Consider the following 10525-nt stretch of genomic DNA (forward strand, 5'->3'; position numbering starts at 1 on the left):
GACAGCCTCCGCGCTTGCGCAATCTCTCACTGTCCGCGGACCCTGGGCGGCTGGGGGGACTGGGCTAGAGCGGCGGGCGGTGGGAGCCCTAATGGGTAGGGGAGCCCTGTGTGCTAGAGGTCTGTAGCACTTTGGTAAAAAATGTTAAATTCCTGACGCTTAAGGATAAATAGCAAGTGTGCTAATGCCATTTAAGATTATGGAAAGCTGAAAGGGGGAAATCAAAGTGAACATACTTTATTTTTCTTCAACTTTCTTTGAAGTTGGTGAAATATTATAGATGTGTGGACAGGGAATGTTGCCTGCCTTTCCAGTTCTGCAAGGATCAAGCCAATGCAGCGGCCCCCGCCCTCCTCCCCCCAATTCCAAGTGAGCCCTGAGGGGAGTTCAGGATGAAGAAAAACTTAAAAGGGCTCTGTGCTTTGGATACTGGCCCTAGATAGTTAAGATGCATATCTGAGGATTAATGAGCCCAGACTCTTGCATCTTCCCATACATAGGAAAGCACTAAGATAATTAACTTTAGATGGTTGTTCTTTGCAATTAGCAGCAATCTTTTGATGTTCAACTACTTTAAAAAAAAAAAAAAAAGTCCTGTATATCCTGGCTGCTCCTTTCTCTCTTCAGAACAGTGCCTCAGAGTTGTCAGAGAGCTGATCTCCTGGGCAACAGTCCTCAGTAAGATCACCAAATAAAACCTATCTTGCATCTTTTAGGTTGTGTGTTTTTCTTCAGTCAACAGATGACAGATTTTATGCTTTAGAATAGACCTGCCTTTAAAAAGTAATATACTAAAACACACATACATATGCATATATATGAAGTGCCCTGAGCTTTTAAGATGAGCAAAGTGACTTGTTTAAGGATGGCAGTGACTTAATTCTAGATGAATTGTTACTCCCCTCAAACAAAATTAATGATGGGGAATGTTGGGTGACTACTGGGGGAGTCTTTTAAATTTAAAATTTGGTACTTACCTTTCTGAGAAATCTCAGAAAAATAACAGCCAGCTATCCCAAAGAGAAAAACCTATTTGAAAGATATACAGTAATACAATGTTTTTAAAGATTTTGCTCTTATACACTTTAAAAGAATTCTGAAAAACTATGACTGTGTACCCTCTCTCTCATTTTTAGATTGAGCATCAAAATTTGTCATCTCACTTAAATAGTTGCAAAGGATGCAAACTGTTAAATTGACATTCTACAGAAAAAGTTACATAACTCTTTCAGACGTAGCCAGTGGGAAAACTAAATACCAGACAATTTTATATACATCATCAGTTTTTAAAACTACATTAACAAGCTTTTCTTTAATAGGAGGAAATTTTACATCATTCCTTTTTGCTCTTGAATTCATATTTCCATATCAATTGATGAAATTTTATCCCAACATAATAGTTAGGTATTCTGGTTAGATATGACTCCAAAATATAAGAAAATGGTAAACTGTACTTCATCAAAATTAAAACCTTTTGCTCTTCAAAAGACATCATCAAGAAATTGAAAATATAACCCATAGACTTTGAGAAAATATTTCAAATCATTGTACCTTACTTGTATTTCAAATATATAAAGAACTGCTAAAACCTAATAATTAACAAGATAAGTAATAAACTTTTAAGTGGGCCAAAGATTTCAATAGACATTTCTCCAGAGATTTACCAAAGTCCAGCAAACAAATGAAAAGATTCTCAATGTCATTAGTCTTTAGAGAAATGCAAATCAAAAACACAATGAGATGTCACTACTTATGCACTAGAATGGTTGTAATAAAAAAAGACAGATACTAACAAGTGTTGTACAAGGATGTGGAGAAATTCAAACCCTCATGCACTACTGGTAGCAATATAAAATGATGCAGCCATTTTTTGATAAACAGTTTGTTTCTTAAAAAGTTAATATGTAGACTTACTACATGACCTAGAAATTCCACTCATAGGTGGAATTGTGGAAATTGTGTAGGCATGTTTTCATTTCACTTGGTTCAAAAAAAATTGAGTGATGCTGCTGTTATAAAACTCCTTCCACTCGTACTTATTTAGTTTGTTTAGGTGGATAGAGTTTCTCAGTTTTAGAATTGGTGCTGAATTGTCTTGTTCTGGAAGTGGAATACATGTAATATAAACAATAATACAAATACCTGTACACACATACAAAGTGCACAAGTATACTTGACAAATGTTCATAGCAACATTATTTAAACAGCCCAAAAGTGAAAACAACCTAAATGTCAACCCACCAATGAATGGATCTTTGAAAATGTGGTATATTCATACCATGGAATATTGTTCTGTCCCCCAAAATGAATGAAATACTGATACATACAACAACATAGATGAACCTCAGAAACATGTATTCTCAATGGAAGAAGCCAGAGATGAACATATATTTCTGTTTCCAGAATTTTTTTGAAAGGTAAACATACAAAGACAGAGTAGATTGTTGGTTGTCTAGTGCAGGGGTTTGTAATGAAATTGGCTATAAATGGGCACAAGGCTTTCTTTTTAGGGTAACGAAAATGTTCTAAAATTAGATTGTGCTGATAGTTGCACAGCTCTGTCACTATAATAAAATCCACCGAATTACACATTTAAAATGAGTGAATTTTATGGTATACAAATTATATTTAAACAGTTAAAAATATCTCCTGGATTGATTATCATAATTATTTACATTATATGTATGTTAAGTTTGTATAAACATTTATTGAACAAAGAGCATATATTTATTGGAAATAGATCTTGAAGTGAAAGGGAATTTTTTCAATTAATTCATATATTTGTGGATGATTATCATTTATTTCTGGAATGGGACAGAATTCAGCATCAATCCTGTCCTAATTTTAATATTTAAAAATGTAAAGCCTGAGAAACTCTGTCCACAGAAACAAAACAAAGTTAACAGAAGGAATTTTATAACAACATTGTCACTCAATTCTTTGGACTACTTCCAAATCATATGCCCCAAATCACTTTATGATAAATTGTTCAAATTTGTTTTTTAATCCAATTGATCCTTCTTCTGTTTTTTTTTTTTTTAAATTAGAAAATTGGAAATCACTTTCCTGCAAAAATATTTGTCACCAAGTGGCTATAGTTATTCACTTCCTCAATTTCTGGGAAGAACACCAGAAAGGCTTCACTAAGAGTGACCATCTGGAACCATTGAGGCCCCAGGATTCTTAGCAGTCCCACACTCAAGGTAGTGGCTCCATCCCACTAGTGGCGGCTGGGCAGAAGAAGGGATGAAGAAAACTTAAAGGGCTCTGTGCTTTGGATACTGGCCTCCCCATGCTCACTTAGAACTCAGCCTCAGCTGTAGGTAGCTGGAGGCAGGAGGAGAAATGCAGGTGCCCTGCCCTCCTAGGCAGACAGCCCTCCCACTGCTAGTGATGGGGAGAGGGAGCCCTGTGCTCTCTGCTGTAGCAATCTGAAGAGGAGGTTCTGCCTCACTGAGCTGGAAGGGTAGAGGGAGGGAGTAGCTCCACTGACCTTCACTGTTCTTACGGAGTTTTAGATCTTTGGGGAAGTGGTCTACAGAACTTCTCATGCCAAATCAATAAGCTGCATTTTAATTGCCCTACTGAAAATGCACAACAAATCTAGAATCAAGCTGAAGTTTTCATCTCTGTGTTTTATCCTGTATAACTTGATCAATTTAGTAGCCCTGGAAAACATTACCACTGTATGTTAAATGATCACCATAATGTGTGTAACTTGGTTAATCATCAGGACCCCTTATTTGCACAAGGTCCTTCCAAGGCAGCCCTTGAAGTGTGCTCACATATATGTTTGAATAAAATTCACAGAAAGAAAAAGCTTTTAGCCACAATCAGTTAAGACCACTGACTCTTTGCACTTGACTTTCCTTCCTGTCCTTGGTGTTGACATGGCTGTAGCACTTTGCAGATCTGGCTAAGGACAATTTGAGTTGGTTGTACATTTAATTTTTGCTTTATAACATACGTTTATAGTTGCTTCTGTCTATCATTAAGTTATCACTAGCCGTAGTGTTGTGGCATTGACTTCCAGGAATATCCCTACTCTGCTGGCTGACCCTGTACCCTAACATAAATATGCCAGGCAAGGGTCATACTGCTTTGTGAATGTGTCCTACGGTGCACAGCATCAAAAAGCTGGTGGAGGAGAAACAACGTTTGAAATACATGGAGCCAGAAGCTAATCTATTTAAAATTATTCCAGTCATCAGATTTGTAAAAGTATAAGCAAATAATTTGGTTCTCATCAATGCCTAGTCAAAAACCTATTCCTAATTCTTAAAAGTTTGATGACAATTGTAAAAACTTATATGACAGTATCAATATTGAATTGTGAAGCTGAAATAAACTTTTCTATACTATGGTTTAAAAACGAATCTTAATAAACCATGCTAGAGGAAGAATTGAATTCTCTATTTTTTCTATGGCATAGATTACAAAATCATTTTCATATGAAGAAATAATCAGAATATAGAGCCAAGAAAGGTAAGAAAAAAAGTAACATGGGATATGTTCACTACCTGACTAATAAAAGAGTTATGTTGTTTTTCTGGTGATATCTGTACTATTTGTCAGTTAAAATTTGTAATTTTGGTGATTTTTCATTCTTAATAAATAGTCTCTTTTGTTCCTAATTTTGTTTTTTTCTTACAGAAGTCCACCCAAATTATAAAAGCAGCAAGCACCGCACAACTGGATCTGCCCCTGTTCCTTAGGTTGAAGTGGTACTTGAGATTAGTAAAAAAAAAATTGCTTATCTTTAAAAATATGTAAAAAGCCATTTTAAACATTTATTATATCTTGCTGAGATAATAAAAAGAAAAGGTCAGATAGTCAAAATAGACTAACAAGATTCAGAGCTTTTACCTAGTATTAAACTCAACTAATAATTCCAAGGTTACAGGGGACTACGAGATACTCGAAAATAATGAAGATGTCTGAAACCACCAACCCAGCTTCCCAGGTTTTCCCACACCATCTAGGAACATGCCCCAGCCCAGACCTAGCATTTGAGGTCACCAGGTAAGTATGCCAGGTATTGCACAAACGGAACTACTTCCGTCATGAGCTATCTCCAGTTTATACTTAGAAAATTACATGGTTGACACTGACATTGCCTCTGGGCCATTCCATGTACAGCCATAAATTCCATGTTCACTTACCTTAAACCATCTGCACAGACCATTTCATAGATGGGACTCTCCACTATCTGTCCACCTCTGTATACCTTTGCCCAATTAACATGTTTGCAGGGAGATTTGATTTGGTCATTTCCACCTGGGCATGGAAAGCTAGCAATAATTGGTTACACTTCCAACTTATTTCCCCTCTTTTGTTCCCACCAGATTCTTCTCAAAGGCAGTGCATTCTCTAACAATAGTGAAGAATTGGAAGAGACAGGTGAAGTCTTTAAATGAAATTATCATTTTTTTCACACCCTCCCCACACTCTATAATACATTTGATTTACTAACATCCCTCCAAAATACCTCTCCTTTTCTATGGTCTTTACCTGAAATATGGATGTCTAAACTTTGCTTTATGGTGGTTTAAAAGCTGTTTCTCCCAAATTGTACTTTGAATTGTCCTTTAATTTGGCACTCTTGAGATTTTTACACTGTGGGCAATTCACCAGAGTAAGATTTGGGGAAGTGAGAGCTGTGTGTTTTTTATGCAAAGTGGGAGAAGTTTGTTGTGTTACATTGAGAAGTTTTAACATGGAAGTTTAATATGAAAGTAGGAAAAGAAATGCTAGGAAATACCACATAAGAAATTAAAATCTGGAAATTGGTTATTTGGAAACTTTTATCCCGTACCAAAAGTGGTATGTGTGCCCCTCTCTGAAGATATTAATACACTTCACGTATTTGTAGCTGAGTGCCTAAGACCACTAGTTCTGGAATCTGAGTGCCTGGGTTGGAAGCAACCTTCATCTCACAGTTGCTATTACTTAACCACTCTGAGCCTGTTTTCTCATCTGTAATACGGGGGTGTGAAAATGAGACCTACATAGGGTAGTTATCTAAAGTCACTGAAATAACTCATTTAAAGTTGACACTCAATAAACATTAGTAATGACAGCTGCTAAAATCCTTTAATGATTAGCAAAGAATGGTTGTGTGCTAAGCACATTTGAATAATTTTTAAAGTGTAATTTTGTCTTCATTAAGAGTGGTGGAGTTACTTTCTTTTCATCAAGAATTGACTTCACAGAACCAAAAAAAAGCAAATGTGAATACTATGTTAACTCTGTCATAGTGCCACTAATAAAAACATTAATACTGTATAGAATTATTTTGATAACACAAGAGTTCTCAGAAGAAAAATCTCCTTCTTAGTGAATTTCAGGCACGATATATGCCTATTTAATTATTTAGGCATGTAGTATCCACTATAATTACAATAGCTGGATGATCATGTTAAAGGCTTGACTAGAAGCCAGCATTTTAATTAGATGAACGTACTAAAAGTTCCATTGTACGTTATACTAGATTCAGTGTCATCTAGGTTGTCCAGCTTGTTTTATCCAGCTTGAAAATATGTTGTATTTTTTTCTCTTCATCTATTACATGATATTGTCAAAGGGGGTTAGAAAACCCAGAGAGAGTGTCACAGAATTATGAATATTGTTAAAATGAAAAATGTCCAAATTACTTTGGACATGAATTGAGTTAGATGTTGGTACAGCCATCTCGTAAACTGATCTAGGTTATCACTGGTGATGTACCCTAACTGGTCCAAGCTCAGACTGAAATCAATAGGATGACTCAGTGTAAAATAAAGCTCCTGAGAAGTGCACTATGATGAGGACTAATGTGATGATAATATTCCAAAAGTTCTACATGAGGCTAGGTCTATGATCTCATTGTAGTTTCCTTCCCTAAACTGTTCCTATATGAAAAGCATACATTTGATAAAAGATCAATAATTTTGATGTTCTTAGTACAGTATAATTTTCCTCTTGCAGACTACATACTGGATGATGGACAAACGTAGCATTTAAAAGTTGAATAATAAATAGATAAAAGTAATTCCTTACCCATCGAATTGGAGATATGTATATAGGCTTTGTAAATTCCAGATTTCCATATAAAGTAGTCAGTCTGTTCTTAGGAAATATATATATATACATATGTATGTATCTATATCCTTTAAAAATAATCTGTTAATTAAAGTATGGAAAACAATTCCTTTAACATTTCTTACTAACCTAATTTGGCTTTGCTCTAGTCAAATTGATACTATTTATATTATGTTATAAAAAGGCTAATGACATGCTCAGTAAAGTACCTTATTTTCTATATATTTATATGCATAACAGGATGGAGTTTAACATCAGACACCAAAATTCTTTTTATAACGAAGTTCTTGTTTTGTATTGCTTCAGGAAACCTAAGCCACTCAGAGTCAAGGTGGGTCCCTCGGGACACAGGCAAATAAAAGACAAGTAAATGGAAGAATACTTGGAGCACTTTGTAATACTGTCACTACAGGAAGAATGAGCAGAGATTGGCAGCGAGTGGATTGGGGAATAAGAAGCCTTGAACACTGAGAAGAGGCAAGACAAGCAGCCTGGCAGACTGACAAATAACTGAGAAGAAGAAAGTTGCCTCACTTTACACCCGAGGCTGTTTTTGCTATTGGGACGTAAGAAGCCTGAATTTCCTGAATCCTTTAGCGTAGTTTGGCAAAAAATGCTGTGTGTTTTGTTTTTGTTTAATTTTGGCTAGAAATTTAGGGAAGAGACTCAACATCCATCTTGTTTCTGTGATCCAGAACAAGACAAATATGTGCATGATGCTGAACTGAACTAAATTAGGGAAAGCAAAGGCTCAGAAACAGAGGTGTCCTTGGGACCGCAAACCCCTTAGGAATGTTTGGGCATTTGGATGAGAGCATCAGCTTTTCTACAAGAGGTAGAGATGGAGGCTTAGAGGAAATAGTGCTCTTCAGTCAAAGACCAGCAAGGATACACCTGAATTTTGAACTTCTGTTTAAACATTGCTCGTCCTTTTGGAGAAGAAACCTGGAATTGGATTGTGAAAGAACCCCTTGATAAAACAGCAAAGTGGATTCATTTTCTACATTATTAAATTGGTGGATATATTTAAGTATTCCATGTATATTTGTAAAAGTTTTCCAAGTTTTGTGTAATTAGGGATCACAAGCATAAAGAGAAGAGGATATCATTAGTGCTGGTTGGCCAGTTAGATGTTAGCCATTCTTCTTGAGTATATCACCTATAGGAAAGCTGAAGAATGGCTGATGTGATGAAAAATGTGATGAATTGCTGGTAAAGTTCACTGTTCACCAGGAATTCATTATTGGACAACCTTGACTGTCTTGGGAAGATTGTCCTTCCTAAACAGTCAATGCTTTTCTGGCCATATTCAGGCAACGTGGCTGGGAAGATCTAGGTCCAGGAATTCTGTGTTCAGCACTCCCAGTCTGGGGCGGCTCATGCCAGCCTGATTGTCTCCCGAAACTGATGTTACAGCAGATGACACTAAACTCAGCCACAGACTTGAGTGCCTCAGTTCAAAGAGAGTTCAAAAGCAAAGATGCTATTCATGGGGAAAAAAGAGAAGTCTGCTATTTTATAAAACTTTGTAAAAATACACCAAGGGTTACACTTCATAGTTAAAAATTTCAAACAATTCTACCCGGAAATTCTCTAGCGACTGGGAATTAACCAGGGGCTGTGTTGAACAGGTGGTTTTCTCTCTGTTAGATGCCCAGCCACAGAGGAATGTGGAGCTGCTGCCTCCCAGTTCTCCCCCTTCTAAGAATTTCCTGTCTAGTCTTCTCTGCCTCTTCCTGAGTCTTTTCCTTTTTTTTTCCCTAAAAAGATTTAGGATTGTTATTGACAGAGACAGACTGCAACAGGAATGTCACAGTTGTTATAGCTTGTGCAGTTGGTCGCATTCTTTTGAAAGTATCCTGAAATTAGATCGCTGCTCGAGAGAGCCATAAAATACTACCAGCACACAATATCTTACTCCACATTACCCAGCAACTGTGGACCAGCCCTATCTAAACGGGCACATCCAAGGCTGTCTGCAGTGATTCTGCTGAGGCTTAGTATTTTTTTTAAGAACTTTAAAAATTTGAAATAAAGGCAAAGAAGAAGATGCAAAGATAGTGGTTTCATGGACTCTTCTCCCAGCTCTCTCCAAAGGTAATAGCCTACAGAACCACAGAACATTATCAAACACAGGAAATGTACACGGGTACAGTACCATTAACTCAACTTCAGGCGTTATGTGCATTTCACCAGCTTTTCCATGCACTCATTTGGGCAAGGAGGGCAGTCTACAGCACTCTGACATGACATAGACGCGTGTAACCACCATCACAATCTGACTGACTGTTAATGATTGGTGTCCCCCACGATTCTGTTCCAAGCCCTTTTCAGTTTTCATTCTTCACACGCTTCCTGGACCTTCTCATCTGTAACTGTGACGTCAACTACCTTTTGTATTTGGGTAATTTTAAAATTGATAACCCAAACCTCTCTCTTGAGCTCTCTACCTAACCATGCCGTGGCCTACTTCTGGACACTCACTGAATATTTTATCAGCACTTTAAACTTCAATATATCCAAAACTGAACCAGTATTCCTTCATTTTAAAATTAAATGGTCTCTATAGGAGGGACTAGCACCCTGCACCCAAGCCAGAATACCCAGGGGCCATCCTGGCCGTATCCATCATCCCTAAGCCACCTCCACATAATAAAAGCCGCTGACCTTCCAAGGCAGGTACTGGGTGTCATGCACCCAACATACTATTAGCTTATGTCATCCCGACAGCAATCCTAAGCCTTGTCAGAAATGGCCTTAAGTTTCCTGAGGTCTGAAACTTGTATGGTTTTCGGGGTCCTTTTAAAGAAAAAGAAAAGTACAAGTACCTGGAAATCCTGCAATTTGCCACAACATGGATGAACCCTGAAGAAAGACATTATTATGCTAAGTGAATGAGCCAGTCACAGAAGGACAAACACTGCATGACTCCACTTAGATGAGATATTTGAAACAGTCCAACTCATAGAGTCAGAGAGCAGAGTGATGGTTACAAGGGGCTGGCAGAAGAGGGGAGGGGAGTTGCTAATCAACAGGTACAAAGTTTCAATTATGCAAGACAGGTCAATTCCAGAGATCTGCTGTAGAACACTGTGCCTACAGCTAACAGTACTGTATTGAACACTTAAAATGCTGTGAAGAGGATAGATCTCATGTTAAGTGCTCTTACCACAAGAAAATAAAATTTAAAAAAAGAAAATTATAAATACCAAAATTAGTGCTTCAAAGTATATACTTGGACTAGTACAAGTGAGGGGTCCTGCAAATGGACCTTCATTAGTTTCATAGTGCATCGGCCTTTGAGGAAGTTGCTCTTCTTATTTCCATTCTACAGTGACAAAAACTGAGGCACAGAAAGGTTGCATACTTAACATGACCAGCGTCCCCCCTGCCATGGGAGTTCCCATCACCTCTTGGCCTCCTATGTGATCTCCCTCTCAACCTC

General features: G+C 37.3%; 1 long non-coding RNA gene across 1 annotated transcript; it reads left to right on the forward strand.

Annotated features, from left to right (window-relative positions):
* Positions 1-110: 110 nt before the first annotated feature.
* LOC123615795 (uncharacterized) lies at positions 111-8055 on the forward strand. Its single transcript, XR_006723525.2, has 3 exons — positions 111-5022; positions 5346-5400; positions 7387-8055. It is a non-coding gene; the product is annotated as an uncharacterized LOC123615795 (long non-coding RNA).
* Positions 8056-10525: the final 2470 nt, after the last annotated feature.

The sequence above is a fragment of the Camelus bactrianus genome, chromosome 14 (assembly GCF_048773025.1).
Source record: "Camelus bactrianus isolate YW-2024 breed Bactrian camel chromosome 14, ASM4877302v1, whole genome shotgun sequence".
Classification (NCBI taxonomy): domain Eukaryota; kingdom Metazoa; phylum Chordata; class Mammalia; order Artiodactyla; family Camelidae; genus Camelus; species Camelus bactrianus.